Genomic DNA, 18,809 nt, shown 5'->3' with positions numbered 1-18,809 from the left:
CATTTCAGAAATAAAACCAGCTTGAAATGCTATTTTGGTCTGTTACTCCTTTTTGTTTTAGTTTCTGTTACCTTGTAGGTGCTTGTACTGTTAAGTAACTTGAAAAATAACCATAATAATCGACATGAAAAAATATCGTGATATATATCGTCTATCGTGATACTGCCTGAAAATATCGTGATAACATATTTTTCAATATCGCCCACCCCTAGGATGGACCTTTTCAAGTATTTAGTCATCTCGTAGTATACAAATCAAATGTGTTATTCCTAGTTGTATGTGCTGGAAGATTAAGATGGATGTGGTTGTTGGATAAAAATCATAAATGAAGGAACATGAAACATGTAATCAAAGTCTGAAAACTTCCTCAAGACGAGACGGGTCCGGTAACAAATCAAGAGCCACCTTCAGGCCCTCATGTCAGTTAATATTGTGCTTTAGTGACACATATGTGACATGTGTACAATGTTATATAATAAGCATATGTCTGTTTATTGTTTGAACATATAATATTGAACATGTATATGATGGAAATAATGCTTAGTTAAAATGAGTGACTTTAATTAGCTTGATTCAAAGTTACAATATGAATGTATTTCAGCTTGAAGCTGGGTGATATAGGGGAGAGAGGGGTAAGTTGAACCACCCCCTGTAACCAAGCAACGCCTTATAGTTGTAATCACGTAACCAGAAATTATGCAAGCTCCTCCCATTTCTTGCCTGTGAAAGAGAGATCCTCATTGTGTTCTGGTAAGTAAACATTTTTAGAAAAAAAACGTTTTTTGCTTGTCAAAGTACATTTTCTAGATGTCAGCTATATCGGCTGTCATGTCAAAAAAAAAGTATCCAGGTTTAAACACTTATATTGTATATGTTGATGTGTTAGCAGTGTATTAAACCATGTGAATCATTAAGTCAAATATGACTCTGAATTTTAATGCTAGGCTATTTTTCTAAAATGCTGGCTATGGGGTAAAGTGAACCATGGGCCTTGGGGTAAGTTGAGCCAGTTTTTCAATGGAGAAATGAAAAAGTAGGCCAAGTTGATAATAAGAGCTCATTGTAGGCTACATTTAAAGTTGAATTTACCCTGTCTTTGATTGGTAAGATGTATGAAATTGTATCACCATTTGTATGATTACTTTTCCTTTTAACATGTTAAAAAAAAATCAATCAATTCAATCGAAATTTATATTAAAAATATTTGAAAAACTAAGCTGGTATTTGGTTTGTTATTTATTGTTTATAGTTACCTTTAAGATTTGTCGTAGGTATGCCCAGGTTTGAACAGATATGCCCAAGTTTGAACCGTGGTTCAACTTACCCCCTGACCTGGATCAACTTACCCCTACACTGGGGCAAGTTGAGCCACAAAACTTTTTTTTTAAAGAAGTAATATTTTCACTGCCCTTGATCAAATATTAATTCTTATCATTGCCATTGATAGGAGACATCCTGAATTATAGGTGTGTGTTTTCATTTTTACTATGTGTCATGTGTCCTTGCTGAGAGGACAGCATAACTAAAAAATGGCTCAATTTACCCCACTCTCCCCTAGCCTATAAAGTTAATATAAATGATTTGTATTAGATACAACATGTATTTGTTAATATTGTCATATAGCCTAGTTTTGATGAATGCATGTTTATTTTTGGTAGTTTTTAATGCAAAGATGTATTAATTGAGTCGTCACAGTATACTTGACCTTAATCTGATGGTTACACTGTTTAATGGTAGGCCTACTTATCGTTACAGGAGCCTAAATGATTTGATAAACATCAGTAAACTGTGAGGTTTCTGAAAATGTCGACGGCAAAGCACAGTGGAAACAACGGGGACATTCAACGTTATGACATCTTACATTTTCCATAATTAAAGTGTGTTTTCTCGCTGTAATAACTCTCAGGGAGTCTCTGACTCTTGTCGGGATGTAAAAAGACTTGAGAAGAAGCGATAATTTGGCAGAATCGTCGAGTGAAAGCGGAGAAAATATTTTCGTGACCGTCTTCAGGTAGTTTTCAGGTTGTTATGGTTTAAATATTGATCCGATATTGACGCTAGTCCTGCGTCAAACCATAGCAACCATGGAATCCACAGCCACAGCTCCATTGAGCCTTCTATTCCCATAGCACTCAGTAGTAATGATTTTATGTGCTTTTTTAACGACAAAATTGTTACTCTTAGAAACAAAATTAATGACCTCTTGCCTTTGACCAGTATAGTGTTATCAACAGCTCCCGGAATCGTAAGTTCTAATATTACACTAGATAGTAAACTAGAATGCTTTTCAGCCATTAACCTTGAACAATTACATTCAATGATTCTCTCTTCTAAACCATCAATGTGCATGTTAGACCCAATTCCAACTAAGCTGTTGAAGGAAGTTTTTCCATTAATTAGCACTTCTTTATTAAATATTATGAATATGTCTTTATTATCAGGCTATGTTCCACAATCATTCAAAGTAGCAGTGATAAAACCGCTTCGTAAAAAGCACAACCTCGATCCAGAGGTTTTAGCCAACTATAGACCTATTTCTAATCTTCCGTTCCTCTCAAAAATTCTTGAGAAAGCGGTCGCAAAACAGTTGTGTGATTATTTAAAAAACAATGATTTATTTGAAGATTTTCAGTCTGGCTTTAGAACACATCATAGCACAGAGACAGCTCTGGTTAAAGTCACAAATGATATTCTAATAGCCTCAGACAAGGGACTTGTCTCTATTCTTGTTTTGCTCGATCTCAGTGCTGCATTTGATACTATCGACCATGATATCCTATTGCAAAGACTAGAGCACTTAGTTGGCATACAGGGAACTGCTTTAGGCTGGTTTAGGTCCTATCTATCTGAACGCTCTCAGTTTGTACGTGTTAACGATGAATCTTCAACGCAAACCAAAGTTAGCCATGGAGTGCCACAGGGCTCAGTGCTCGGACCTATTTTGTTCACATTATATATGCTTCCGTTAGGCAATATTATAAGGAATCATTCTGTAAACTTTCATTGTTATGCGGATGATACTCAACTATATTTATCAATCAAGCCTGATGAAATTAATCATCTAAATAAAATTCAAGACTGCCTTAAGGACTTAAAAACGTGGATGACCTTAAACTTTTTGATGTTAAACACGACCAAAACTGAAGTTATTGTACTTGGCCCGAAGAATCTACGAAACAAATTATCTAAAGATATACTAACTATGGATGGCATTAATTTGGCCTCCAGTGAGACTATAAGGAATCTTGGTGTTATATTTGATCAGGATTTATCCTTTAACGCCCACATAAAATCAATTTCAAGGACCGCCTACTTCCATCTACGTAACATTGCAAAAATCAGGCATATCTTGCCTCAAAACGATGCAGAGAAACTAGTCCATGCATTTGTTACTTCTAGGCTGGATTATTGTAACTCTTTATTATCAGGGAGTACCAAGAAGTCAATCAAGTCGCTTCAGCTGATTCAAAATGCTGCGGCTCGTGTACTAACCAGAGTTAGGAAAAGGGACCACATTACTCCTGTTCTGGCTGCCTTACACTGGCTCCCTATAGAACACAGGATAGAATTTAAAATTCTTCTTCTCGCCTACAAAGCCCTTAATGGGCAGGCGCCATCTTACCTTAAATAACTCATTATACCCTACTGTCCTACTAGGGCATTGCGTTCCAAGAATGCAGGGTTGTTGGTTGTTCCTAGAATCTCTAAATGTACAATGGGAGCCAGAGCCTTTTCTTATCAATCTCCACATTTGTGGAATCAGCTTCCAGTTTGTGTTCGGGCGGCAGACACCCTATCCGTTTTTAAGAGTGCGCTTAAGACCTTCCTTTTTGATAAAGCTTATAGTTAGGGCTGATTAGATTCAGCCCCTAGTTTTGCTGATATAGGCTTAGTTTGTCGGGGGACATCTTACTTCTTCCTTCTCGCTGTCTATACCTGTGTACTCTCATGTTCCGATTAACCCAGCTTCCCCAAATGTCTTTCTTTTTGGTGTCTATATACGCTGGGATCCGGAGTCATGGATGATCCTGCGGTCCTGTGTCCTGGATCGCGAGCGCTGGATCTTGAGTCGTGGCTGTGGTCCTGGATCATCGGTCCTGGATGGATATCCTCGTGGATTCATCTTCCTATTACACACATGCATTTCCAAACATTTGGACTACCTATGTTGCAAATGTATTATCTTTTCAATTTACACACGGCATCTATTGCACGTCTGTCCGTCCTGGGAGAGGGATCCCTCCTCTGTTGCTCTCCCTGAGGTTTCTCCCATTTTTCCCTTTAAACTGGGTTGTGAGAGAGATTTTCTTTTCAGCAATGTAGATGGAAGGAATGGAGGCTGGAGTCCGCTTTATATCAAACACTGAGTTTAATGAGAGCCAACGGCCGGGAGCATTGGCAGGGTTCTCACACGTCTTCATCATGTGATTCCCCAGCCAACACTGAAGATTACACAGAAACACAGCGCAAATCTACACAGATAATCAAGGAGGAGCCTCTATTTCGCGCGTCTTCTGATCGATAATCACAAAAACACATGGATTCAGAGACAAAGACAGTCTGTTAAAGTCCTCTGGCAGTTAGTCACAGTCCCCCAACAGGAAAGCGGAACCTTTAACCCTTTAAACCTTTAACCCCCTGCTCTAAGTTATGGCAGACCTATGTGAAACACAAAATGCTTTTTGGTACAAACACATAAACAAAAATATTTCCTTCACAGATCCACGCTTTTATCAATTCATTGATAACCAATTAACATTAGTCTAAGAATATTTTCAGTCACTACTTGAATCAAATAAAACGTCCTCAGAGTTGGGTGGATTCCTCATTACATTAATCACATCAAAAGCAGAATAAGATTGGAACAGCCAATCACAATGGTTGATACAGACAACCATAATAGAAAAATCATCTTTCTTCAGTGTTTGATTTCTTTTGTCAAAAAGCACAATAATAACACATGTGCAATACAAAAATATAATAGTAAAATATATGTTTCAAAAACAAGATCTTTTATCATTTATCCCTCAGTTAATCTCATTCATCAAACACAAATTCAAATTCAGCTTACATCTTTAAAGATTTACTTTAAGGTAATTACTTATTAAAACACAATTAGAATGTAGGATTATAAGAAATCCAATTGAGGTATAAAATCAGAATCAATAGGGATTCAGTTAAAAATTCACAGTTAAGGTATAAATTCACAGTGATGAATCGATCAATCTGTAATCTGTAAAGGTACAGTGTCCTCAATCTTTAGCATTACTTTTCGTTTACTTCAATACACTTATTCAAGAGTAAGGCACTTTACTACATACATTTTATTCAAATACATTTGTTCAAAAATCTGAAAAGGAAAAGTTAGGCATTTTATTTCAACAACCTGAGGAAAGAAAAGTCAAAATATCTATTCGTTTGAAACCGTCAGGCAGGTAATTGTATTTACTGTATCAACAATGAGAGAGACTAGGCCCTCGTACTGTTAAGATTGCTCAGAGTCTGTGGGGAAAAGTTGTACCAATCCTCAGCCTCCTCGCTAATTCTGGATGCTATGTTCAGCTCACTAAACCAGCTTTCGTGAAAGGAATTGGGCTAAACATGGGAGAATGCATAGATTCTGGCATATTTTGGCACAGCAAACAGTTGCTAATATTGTGTTCATGTGCGTAGTCTAACATTAAACTTGCTGCAGAATTAGTTTTAGTTCGTTTAAAAGGAGTGATTTAAGGCCTTTTTGAAGAATCTACATCACCTGCTGAGTATTTAAGTGGAGTGGATAGAACATTTGTTTTTCTATCTAAATGTAGCATGCAGTAGCACCTGGATTGGGAACCTGGTAATCTGGTTTCCTCGTTGTACATTTTACCTGGTAATGATTAAGGATAGTAACATTGTCTGTTATAATATTAGAAATATCTTATTGTTCAATACATTATCAATCTGAAAATATCAATTAATTTATTTTGTTTAGTGTGAAAGTGTAATCTGATCTGACAATTAATTTATTTGTTTAGTGTGAAAGTGTAATCTGATCTGACAAAATATATTTGTCACCACTATGTAACACATATCTGTTCATCGGAAATATAAAAACAATCATTAATTGTACATCTGTAATCATCTGGTCATTCAATTCAAATGTTATCTTTGTACAAGAGCTCGAAGAACATGTCCTCCTGACTCGTTCTCCTCCTCTCTTTATGACACAGAATGTCTGGTGTGTGAAGGCATCCTGATACTGTAGATTAGCACTGAGGTGCTGATTGGCTCAAAACTCTTCTTCCCCAGAGCACCATATTTCAAACCCCCCAATTGCTCTGCTTTTGTGGCTCATTCAGTGAGCACTTTATGATCTCCCAGTGAACCAGAGGCTCATCTGCCTGCATTCCTTCTGCTATCTGCTTGAGAGCAGAGCCTATTCCAAATGGCACATCCAGATGCCACCCCCGTGATGGGAGAGGTTAGGAAGAAATCTGCCCTTCCAAGAACCATGGAGCCTCTGAAGCCATCGCTCGTCCTGCAGAGTTGTCTGTTTGGCCCCCCCGAGCAGAAAGATGAAGAAGCATCCCATCCCATCAGAAAGTTGAAGATTAGAATCCTCTCATCTCGAAAGACCTCGTGCCTCCTTGCCCGTGGCTGGGGGTGCTCTCTGCAGCCAGAGGGTGTGACCCTCTCTCTCTGACCCTTGACCTTCAGAGCTGTCCTAGTGATTGGGTTAACACTTCATAGAGATGTTTTCCTGGGTGCAGACAACTCAAAGTAATGGATTAGCACATTATCATTCAATTACAAAAATACGATAGGCCCCTCAGAATTATTTGGGAGCCTTCCTGACACATGCACATGCATACATGTAAGGTTTGTGTTAGTCATTTAACATGCAAGAATCATATACTCATCAGTCCAAAGCAGAGAAATGTTATTTTAAGTTAAATGTGAGCTAGTCCCTGTGGATATAACCCGTTCTCAATTATTCTAAATATTATATTAATTCACCATTTACCGTTTGATAAAAGATTAGTTTATCAGAAGTACATTTCCTCTTCCATAAACATAGGTTTGAGAAATGAATGTTTCAATATGAGATCAATTACTCAAATATAATTGACTCTCCCCTCCCTTTTCTTACATATGTCACATAATGTAATAACAACGTAGGAGTCTATTTAAACATGGTATCGTCTGTAAGCTATTAATCGAGAAAACTCAGTATCAGCACGCAAGTTGCAAATAACTCTTCTCTCTTTCCTATCCCTCTCTTATCCTCATCTCTCTATTCTCTCCTCCACATCTCTCTCTATTCTCTCTCTCTATTCTCTCTTTCTATTCTCTCTCTTATCCTCATCTCTCTATTCTTTCTTCCACATCTCTCTCTATTCTCTCTCTCTATTCTCTCTTTCTATTCTCTCTCTTATCCTCATCTCTCTATTCTTTCTTCCACATCTCTCTCTATTCTCTCTCTCTATTCTCTCTTTCTATTCTCTCGTCCACAGCTCTCTCTATTGTCTCTTACTTCAGTTAGATATGAAATAAAACATACGAGTCCATGTAAGCATGGTAGAGGTCATAATCCATCAGTCGAGAAAACTCAGTATCAGCTGTGCGCAACTAACAAAAACAATTGTGAGAACCATATATTATGCAGGAAATGCACACCTTTGTTGAAAAAACAAAACAAAAAAAACAAAGCATCTCTGATTTGGGAGGAACAGCTTCAACCCCCTAAACATCTGAGTCACCACTGAAGGCATAGCATGAATGATAGTGGGCGTCTGAGGGTGTCTTTACTGAGAAATGTCAAACAAATTCAAAACCTTACATTTGAAAACAGGTTTGCATTCCTCCACTTAAGGTGACGTTATCATTGGAAACAATAAGAACAAACTATTTTGATATAGAATCTATAAATTGAATCTTTAGAGCAGAACAGAATGGTTGTATTTTTAGCCTAAGCTCCGTGCAGCCTCATGGTCTATATAATGTGAATATATGTAGTAGACAGTAACAGGCCCCTGACAACAGGCCTATACTAAAAATGGTAGGGGCTTTTCACAGCTTGCCAACCTGCAGGCATCCTCTGCATAGCAGTATGGATAGCCTTAAAAAACAAACAAACCCACTCTGTGGTAACGAGAGTCATATTTCTGACCCCTGTGCCCAAGTGAAGCCGTTTGACTCATCTGACTGACCCAAGGGTTTGGAGCTGGTGTGACAGGGAGGCTTCCAAGTGTTCAGAGCAGACGTCAAGCTTTCAGTTCATGGCTCGGTGGGGGGGAGCAGACCCACGTGAGACAGTATCAACGGCTGTAAAGTTCAGTTTGAGGAATGTCATTCTCTCTGTGAGCAGGGAATGGTGTCCATTCTCGGACCAGACCATTAATGTCATGTAGCGCAGCCATAGCATCTCTGTGACTGCACTCAGCCGGTCTGTAGTAGGGCAGAGCTGGGTGACTTTTAGTGAAGCCGTCCGAAGCCATAGACAACAAACGGAACACAGGATCATCAATGTCTCTCTTTACCAGTGGCTCAATCATAAAAGAAATTAGTGGGGAAATGTGGAACACTAATCCATCATGTGACATGTTGAGTTCATTTAAATAATTACTTATGGGATGAAATCAAATTATCATTAATATTAGAAACTAAAGTCAGTTAAAATAGGACTTGCACGGATCAGAATCTAATCAATACACCATTTTCCCAGCTCTGTAATGAAATGGATGACAAGCAGGTATGCAAACTTGTCACCTTTTGAATCCAAACTAGGTCGTTTGTGTGATTCATGTAGATCTGCAATATAAATATTATTTGGGGCATGGGCAAGGTTGCCAACTCTGGGTACCTGGCTGGATTGAGATTTCGATATCATGGGTTTAATTACACACATGCGCACGAAATGACTGCTATCGTGTCAGTAGCGGGACCTTAGCATATATGTAGGATATGTATATAATATATATATATAAATGCACAATATTGGACTCAGACTATAAAAGGGCACACAGTGTCATTCACTAATGAAAGTCAAACACATGTTTGTTTCCACTGTTTTATTGTGTGCCTGTCATGATAAGCAATTAATTGACGTATCAGCTCCTGAGTATTTTTTTTTTTTTTTTTTTTTTTTTTTTGGGTAATCTATGGTAGGGCTAACTCATACAGTGGTGGGGCTCAAATCAGTATTTGAAATGTAATTACATATTGATTGATTGATTGAAAAGTTTATTAACAGCTTGTATATTGGGTACAGTACAGCTCAAAAAATACAATTGTCAAGGGGATGCAGACCAGAGAAAGACTTTCGTCTTGTTTACATCAGGGTCCCCCATTTCCAATTCATCATGTCATTTAAGACATATAAGACATATTTGACATACAGATGGCTATATCGCCCCCTTGACGGTGAAACGCCACGCATGAGGTTTGGATTATTTCCCTGTCTCAATCCAAATGGAACTGTATGAAATAAAAAGGCACATTTGTGTGACAAAATTGACATGCTGAAAACCCAACCCCGCAGCGGCGCTGTCTGAGGGGATTTTGTTGAAATACTAACATAAAATACACATTCTCTCTTGAGATGAAAAATAAATCCATCGACAGTATTACTACACGACATATTTAAATGAAGCTGAACCTGCTGCTCCTCACAGAGGAAAAAGGTTGTGTGAACTACTTTACATTTGTGGATAAGGGTGGATATCCCCCACTGTCCTGTGTGTGAAAAATGGAAGACAGCCCACACCTATCAATCATCAAACCGTGGGGTCCTATTTCATTTTCAGCATGAAGCGAACTGAAAAACCTTTCCGGCTAACGTTAGCTTTAGTACTCTTGTTCTTGAGTAGAAGTACCAGAGTGTAGGAATACTACGTTACAGCAAGAGTACTGCATTAAAAATGTTACTCAAGTGAAAGTAGAAAGGTATTCTCATCAAAATATAGTGGAAATAGCGACAGTAAAGGTAGTCGTTGTGCAGATTGGTCCATTTCAGAATAATATATGATGTGTTTTATAATGATTGATCTGGTAGACCTGCAGCTAGTCTGAAGTACTTTGTAGACTGCAGGGTAGCTGGTGGATTTACTCCAGGTGGAACTAAAGTCTGATTTAACACTTGATTATATTTCACATAATTCATCCAGATCCGCAAAGTAACTGAAGGTATGAAATACATGTAGCGGAGTAGAAATACACCATGTACCTCTGAACTGTAGAAGTAGAAGAATAAAGTGGCAAAACATTTAAATACTCAAATAAAGTACAAGTATCTCAACATAGTGCTCAAGTATAGTCCCTGTTGAGTTTATGAACTTAGTTACACCAGTGGCTATACAGATAGAAAGACTAAGCCTTACACAGAGGCATGAAAACACATCTATGAAAAATGCTCAACAGTGCTGCCAGAACCACAAACTGACTGCTACAATTAAAATGAATGCCTCTATCCATCTCCATCAGATGTATATAGCACCTTTCAACGCAAGGCAATTGAAAGTGCCTTACAAAAAAAATGAAAGACATTAAGCATTAAAAGAAAAGCTAATAAAATAAGCATTAAAAGGACAAATACATGGATAAAAGTTACAGTGCGGTCTAAAATATGAATAGTTCAATTTAACATTAAAAGGAAAAGTACATGGATAAAAGTTACAGTGCGGTCTAAGATATGACTAGTTCAATTTAACATTAAAAGGAAAAGTACATGGATAAAAGTTACAGTGCGGTCTAAGATATGACTAGTTCAATTAAAAGCATAATAACTGAACGCTGCTTCTCCATGTTTAGTTCTGACTCTGGGGACAGGAAGCTGACCAGTCCCTGAAGACCTGAGAGATCTGGATGGTTCATAGTTTAGCAGGAGGTCAGAAATGTATTCTGGGCCTAAACCATTCAGTGCTTTATAAACCAGCAGCAGTATTTAGAAATGTATTCTTTGACACACAGGAAGCCAGTGTAAAGACTTCAGAGCAGGAGTGATGTGATCCACTTTCTTAGTGTTAGTGAGGACTCGAGCAGCGGCGTTCTGAATGTGCTGCAGCTTTCTAATATATTTTTTTTGTGAGACCTGTGAAGACACCATTGCAGTGTCCAGTCTACTGAAGATAAAAGCATGGACAAGTTTTTTTTGTTTTTTTTGTTTTTTTTCAAATCCTGCTGTGACATTAGTCTTTCAATCCTAGATATATTCTTTAGGTGATAGTAGGCTGATTTAGTAACTGTAAATCACTTACACGTGTGTGTGTGTGTGTGTGTGTGTGTGTGTGTGTGTGTGTGTGTGTGTGTGTGTGTGTGTGTGTGTGTGTGTGTGTGTGTGTGTGTGTGTGTGTGTGTGTGTGTGTGTGTGTGTGTGTTTGTTTGGTTGGGGGTAGCCAGATGTTCCTCTTTGTGCCTTTAGGCCATACAACCCCCAATGGTCGCTCTGTGGTCTTGCTCAGATTCTCTGCCCCTCCAAAGGTCACGCCTGTGATTGACCTCGGGTGCAGGATTTTAGGAGCAGAGGAAAGGGGAGATTCCGTCCAAAATGCAAACCTCTCCATGACTTGTCTTTAAAACGTTCTTTAAGTCCTGTATTAAGTCTTCTGTTATGTAGCGGAAAATCCCATTTAAAAATGAAGAGCAAAATAGTTTAGTTTACTTCTCTGTCTGTTCGGATTTGGAAATGTTTATGATTTATTTTTGTGTGCTCGTGAACGAGAGAAGGAGAAAAAAACATCTACCTTTGAACTGCAATTACTTATCTTAAAAATTGCAACATTATACTCCTTAAAAAATTGCTCAATTCGTTTAAACACATTTATTATGTGCACAATAAAACCTCAACAAGTATATTGATCCTGGCTTAACCAGCGACCTTTACTCTATTGTTCATAAGCTCAGTATTTGACAACTATTAGGATTGTAGTAATGTCTGTATAGACCAATTGTACTAGAAATAATTTGAAACAGTTTAATAAAGAATGTTAAACTATATTTAAACTGTAATTGAACTTCAACGTATATCAATTATCTGATTCCAGTGGCCAGTTGGAAACAGACAATCAACAAGGTTTTCATTTTGCAGCAACAGCGCAAAAGTTTCAATTACTGTCTGACTACATTGCATTTAGCTGACGCTTTTATCCAAAGCGACTTACATTAAGTACATTCGACTAGGAAGACACAACCTTGAAGAAAACAGAACCCTATAAGTACATCAGGCCTCACAGAGCCAAGCACCTCAAGTGCTTCTCAACTGGCTATAGATAAGCCAGTCCTCATGTCTGAGTCTGGTTCTGTCTTATCTTCTTTGTTTTGGAATGTGTTCAATACATTACGTTTTTTTTTATTATTCATTATTACCATATAATACATAGATTTAAGAATAAATGAAACAAATAATACAACATTGAGCTGTTTGAGCTTTTCATCTTTACATTATTGTTTTATTTCTCTCAAGTCATTTAATTTTGGTGAAATAACTGAAGTTTTTAGTTCATTTTACCCTGGCTGTGGACTGATTCATTATGAGTTGTTACAACGCATGCACAAGACGGCGGGTAGACAAACAAACACGAAACAATTATACAAACAAACACTGCAGTTAGACAAACAAACATAAAAACTCTCAACAACTCAGCCCGACAAAAAACTCTTCCAGCCTATTTTAATCCGAATTAGGGAGACTTTCAGAGGGGCCACTAATTATGAGCCCTCTATCCTCATAATTCTCGTGTATCTGCAAACACAGCCAAATTCAGCAATTCATACAACATTCTCAAACCACACATTAGGCACTTTCTTTAGTTCAAAAGCGTAAATAATTGCGGATAATGCTGTATGCTCCTTTTTTCTGCATGCAGCTCTCCCCAGGGGGCGGAGAATCGGCACCTCAGCAGAAATGCTATTTATCCTCTGAAAGCTCCTAAATTCGGCGATTTGTTTAAATACAAATCTTGCGACATTGCTCTAATTCAGAAAATCCACTTTGCTGGTGCATCTCTCAAAAGTTTCTCTGAATATTTGTTGTGTGTAATTGCCTGGTGAGTTAATTCCAAGAAGCACACACAGAGGAGATCGATGAAATTCGATATTCCTAGGTTATCATTAGCCCCAAATATTCTCATAGTTTTCACATAAGCCGCGTTTGCTCGTAGACACCTGTCCCAGCAACAAACACGGGGAAATCGGCCAGGACAATATCCCCTTGACACCGATTCCCGAGGTTATAGATTAGCCTCCAGATGTAAATGAGTAGAGAAACCCAAAAAAAATGCAGCAGCTCAGTTCTCTCAGGTAATTTTGATACACCGTTGATCTCAAACGCTGGCGAGTCAATCTCAAAATAGAAATGTACTCACCAGCATCCGAAAATCTGTTGGTATCCTGTTCGTGACGTCAATATGTGAGAGAGATTTTCTTTTCAGCAATGTAGATGGAAGGAATGGAGGCTGGAGTCCGCTTTATATCAAACACTGAGTTTAATGAGAGCCAACGGCCGGGAGCATTGGCAGGGTTCTCACACGTCTTCATCATGTGATTCCCCAGCCAACACTGAAGATTACACAGAAACACAGCGCAAATCTACACAGATAATCAAGGAGGAGCCTCTATTTCGCGCGTCTTCTGATCGATAATCACAAAAACACATGGATTCAGAGACAAAGACAGTCTGTTAAAGTCCTCTGGCAGTTAGTCACAGTCCCCCAACAGGAAAGCGGAACCTTTAACCCTTTAAACCTTTAACCCCCTGCTCTAAGTTATGGCAGACCTATGTGAAACACAAAATGCTTTTTGGTACAAACACATAAACAAAAATATTTCCTTCACATGGGTTTTCTTTGGAAGTTTTTCCTTGTACGATGTGAGGGTCTAAGGACAGAGGGTGTCGTATTGTCATACTGATATTCTGTACACACTGTGAAGACCACTGAGACAAATGTAACATTTGTGATATTGGGCTATATAAATAAACATTGATTGATTGATTGAATCCTCGACGTCCATTTTGTAAACATAAATATAAATATTGAATCTGTATATAATAATTGGTATTAAACTGGAAATGTATAACACGCAGCTTTCAGTTTGCTAGCTTAGAGATAAATCACAATGTGCAGCAGAGACAAATATCAATACATGGTTTATCGTTATCTTTAACCTAAAGACGAAACCTCTATGGAAAGAAATTATGAAAGCACTTGTTATTGAACTATTAGTGGTAGGCCTACGTACCTGTTGATGTTGTTGTTGGTCTGATCATTACTCAAATACAGCAAGTTGAGCTTATGAAACATCTGATCTAAAATGTAAAGTACAATCAGCCTGAGATGAAGTCCATGTCTTCATATGAATTTACAGATCTGAATGCTTCCAGTGTCTGATATAAAACGTGTTTAACTCTATAAATATAGAAATGCTTACGTGCTGTGATTTCATTGCAATCATCATGTAAAATATAAACTAGACTTTGTTTATATTTTCCTCTGAGTGAACCATACTGTGGCAACTGGACACAAGGACCTGTGTTTTGTTAAGTAGAACATTAAAGAAAGAGTTTGTCTCTTTAATGATTGTTTTTTTGGACAAAAGTTTCAAGTGAAGATTTACACTAATTTAATCTCTGTTCATTGCCTTTTTTGATATCACAGGGCAGGGCTCTTCCTGGGTGTATGGCCTTCCTGAAGTGGGACAGGAGACAACAAGAACAACACAACCAGTGTGATCCACAGTGGTCAACACCTAGCACCCCAAACACGTGACTGCTTTGATATTGAATTCAATGAAAACACCTCTATTAAATAATCCTGTGTTCTGTGACATACTTTACCCTCAGTGATGTGTTAAAGCTGAACTACTTCCAAACAATGTTGTCACCAGGAATCTGTTTCAACTGAAAGTATTTGTAACAACAAACAAATGTAATTCCTTCTCCATCACACAAACAGAAACAAGAAAACGTTTGTCCAGAGGGTGGCGCCAGAGGACAGGCTGAGTTACTACAAAGATCAAATGGTTTATCCTGTGAAGGAGCTATACACCAACTTTCACTGTAGTCAGTTTGCAAATATTTCAGAAATTAAATGATTATCAATCTTGTAGTTCACAATAAAAATGAATGTATCTACAAACAAAAACGTTTTAAAAACGTATTTAAAATGGGATGTCAACTTGCGAGTGTGTTACAATTGGTGCCACACTGCTGATTTATTAACTATTACTTCCATGAACAGTCGATTCAAAAATGCAACCCTGTCTCCTAAAAATTACGTTCCCACAGAACTAAACTGCATTCTCAATTACGTTTAGCTACAAACGTATTTACTCCCACGTTACGTTAGTTATGAACGTATCTCAAATACGTTTATTTTCTACATATCTTCTAGAAACATGTTTTCTCCCAGGTTACGTTCCTTATGAACGTATCTGAAATACGTTTATTTTCTACATATCTTTGCCATTTATTGTCTTGCTTATAATAATGATAATAGTCATTTATAAATATCATTTTAGAGCACACTTTTGAAATCGACAATCGGGCTCGATATATGGTTAAATTAAAATCAGTAGGCGAGGCTGTAATTTCGCCAGCTGTTACTCTCATGTGCGAGGCAGAACATAATAGTTTTAACATGCCAAAAAGCTGCTGTGTCGTTCATTGCACCTCAAACATTAAAACAAATCCAGAGTTACGTGTACAGGACAGTAACAGAAGAGCTCTGTGGCTTCAGGCTTGATCGCCGTTCAAATGACAGCGTTGGTTTCCCCAAAAGTGGGCGGGGCTGTAAAGTGAAGTAGATTTTACTGTCATCTATTATTCAAAACCATTCTATTTATTCTAACGTATTACATGCCAGTGTTTTATCTTTTTATTTATTTGTTTTTATTTTAAATCGTATAATGTCGGACTTTTTTTGTCGTCTTTGAGGAAAAGAAATGGGGTTTAGAGATTCAAAATACTGAAATCTATATTTTTTAAAATCTCTTCCTTCTAATTTGTTATTCTTTTCTAAATAACACACTGTTATTTACTCAACAATAGCACACAATTATCCTTGTTTTTATTTATTCGTTTAATTCTATAATCTTGGGCATTTCAGCATGCTTTTTAGCCGTAAATAAAGTCACCAGAAACAGACGGGACATTTCGAGATTTAGGATGGCCCAAGACACTACACTACCCATAATCCCCAGCTATCGTTTGGGACTACAGTCCCGTTGACAAACCCCGTGATGTTGCGCCAAGGTTACGCCGAGCGTCAAGCTCTTTGAAATGGCACGAAACCACGGCAGACTATTCAAAACTGGACTCGAACGCCCCACCAGAACTACACATGCTGGCTATTGTGTTTCGCAACATGTTCTCTATGGCACGTCTCTACTGGGAATTGTAGTTTTAAAAGACGTTTTTCCCAAATGTAGAAGTTGACAGTATTAAACTGTGTACAGCCCTGGAGGTTTAGGCGATAGGAAACACATTGGTGTGTACACATTTAAAACATGTAATTACTAAATGGGTGAAAATCGCTTGTATCCATAATGGGCAGCATTAATATATACCCACATGACAGCTCATTGTTACTTTGTTATTCTACTCCACTACAATTCAGAGGTTAACCTGGTATTTTTACTCCACTACATTTAGTTTAGTTACTTTGCAGATTCTGATTAATGATGTGGAATATAAACAACCCTTAAAGCAGACTTTAGTTACACCTGAATACAATTCAGGGAAGGTGATTGTCAAGTGCCAACAATCAGGAGAGATATTTGATAGTTGGTGCTTGAGAAGACTAAACATTTATCTGCAGATCTTTATAAAGTATATTCATTACTCGTTATTCTCTACTAATAGTTAATTAAAAACTGTATAATGGCTATTTTGCATATCCCTTTCAAGATTTCAAGGTTTTCTAAGGTGTATTGATCTTATACACAACTTGGGTCGCAGGTTCCTCAACAGACATCTATCAATATGTGTGTACTGTATACCTCCACCATTAAACTGTCATATTCTGCACATTTCTTATTCTATCTACATACATAAGAGTATAATTAATGTGTATAATATCATTTAAAATAAGTGTTTCAACATAGTTAACATTGCAGGAAAGCAATATTTTAGACGTTAAGTACTTTGTCAGGCTTAATATTCATCTGTAGATAGATACCCCCAGAGCTTTTTTCTTGTTTAAAAGAAGACCTTAACCTAAAGTATTTTTTAATGTGTTAATAAAGGTTAATTCGTTTTTCTGTTTTGCACATCCTCCTATTAATATCTTTGTACATCCAGCACTAAACTGTTTTATTGTAGAGATCACTTAGTATCTTCTTGACTTTTTATATTCTATATTTCTATCATTGACCTTCTACTTTCCCCCTATGAAAGTATGTACTCTTAATATTGTTTTGATCAATAGATTATTCAACAAAAAAATTTCAATAACATGCTTTAACCACTAGGCGGTGCACACAAGGTACACACAGCATACTAATAATAACTTTGTATTATTAGTGTAGACACTTATGTATAACATCTCTTCAAATGTGTAGTTTTATTCATGTTTTTACATAATTTTACAGGATATTGCTATACTATTTCTCTTGTTTTACTTCTACACATTAATATCTGATTTGTAAAACATCACAGAAAGGCATAGGCTATCCGTCATTTAATAGTAAGCTATTGAAATTGTGATTCCATAGATGTGTCTCCCATCACCCAAATCCCCTGACTATTCTCTCAACTCAGTTATTTACATTCTTATATTCAAAGAAAATCAGTAATATCTTTAAAACTACAAGTCCTGTTCTATCAGCTGTGCACCGTTATGGTGTAAATATAACCTATATACCAATTGGATCAAATATAAAAGTCAGCCGAATTACTATTGATACTGCAAGGAGACGTATTTGTGAAAAGAAATTGAAGATGTTGTTTAATTGTTGATATATCTATGATCCACGTCAAGTATTCAGTTTTGGCAGCAGTTCTCCTGTTTGTCTCTCTCTATAAATAAAGAATTACGGCAGATGTGTAATATTTAATGCAGCCGAACCGTGTATTACAATGCCGTTATGTGATGACTTCAAAGAGAAAAGCAAGCACACTCTGAATTAGGTATTATTTTATTTTTCGTTGTCGGATATCATATCTCCATATCATATCAACACCATATCCCAGCGTGCATTGCGGCTAAAACATCCAATCAAAAAGCTTCAAGCTGAGGATCTTGGGTAATCAGTTTAGTGGGTTTGTGGTGTGTATCGCTCAAAATGTCCCGTCTGTTTCCGGTGACTTTATTTACGGCTAAAAAGCCCAAGATTATAGAATTAAATGAATAAATAAAAACAAGGATAATTGTGTGTTATTGTTGAGTAAATAACAGTGTGTTATTTAGAAAAGAATAATAAATTAGAAGGAAAAGATTTAGAAAAATACAGATTTCAGTATTTGAGGCTCTGAGCCCCATTTCTTTCCTCACAGACGGAAAAAAAGTCAGACATTATACGATTTAAAATAAAAACAAATAAATAAAAGATAAACACTGGCATGTAATTTACGTTAGAATAAATAGAATGGTTTGAATAATAGAGAGTAAATCTACTTCACTTTACAGCCCCGCCCACTTTTGGGGAAACCAGCGCTGTCATTTGAACGGCGATCAAGCCTGAAGTCACAGAGCTCTTCTGATACTGTCCTTTCTTCTTAGAGGAAGTACAGAAACACGTAACTCTGGATTTGTTTTAATGTTTGAGGTGCAATGAACGACACAGCAGCTTTTGGCATGTTTAAAACTATTATGTTCTGCCTCGCACATGAGAGT

The 18,809-nt window shown here is 37.2% G+C and overlaps 1 long non-coding RNA gene across 1 annotated transcript; it reads left to right on the top strand.

The window, feature by feature from the left end:
- Nucleotides 1–672: 672 nt before the first annotated feature.
- LOC117441925 (uncharacterized) lies at nucleotides 673–15,212 on the top strand. The gene is made up of 3 exons (XR_004551465.1): nucleotides 673–750; nucleotides 14,634–14,740; nucleotides 14,931–15,212. It is a non-coding gene; the product is annotated as an uncharacterized lncRNA (long non-coding RNA).
- Nucleotides 15,213–18,809: the final 3,597 nt, after the last annotated feature.

The sequence above is a fragment of the Pseudochaenichthys georgianus genome, unplaced genomic scaffold, assembly GCF_902827115.2.
Source record: "Pseudochaenichthys georgianus unplaced genomic scaffold, fPseGeo1.2 scaffold_2164_arrow_ctg1, whole genome shotgun sequence".
In the NCBI taxonomy this organism is placed as follows: domain Eukaryota; kingdom Metazoa; phylum Chordata; class Actinopteri; order Perciformes; family Channichthyidae; genus Pseudochaenichthys; species Pseudochaenichthys georgianus.
This window is presented reverse-complemented; position numbering and strand designations above follow the sequence as displayed.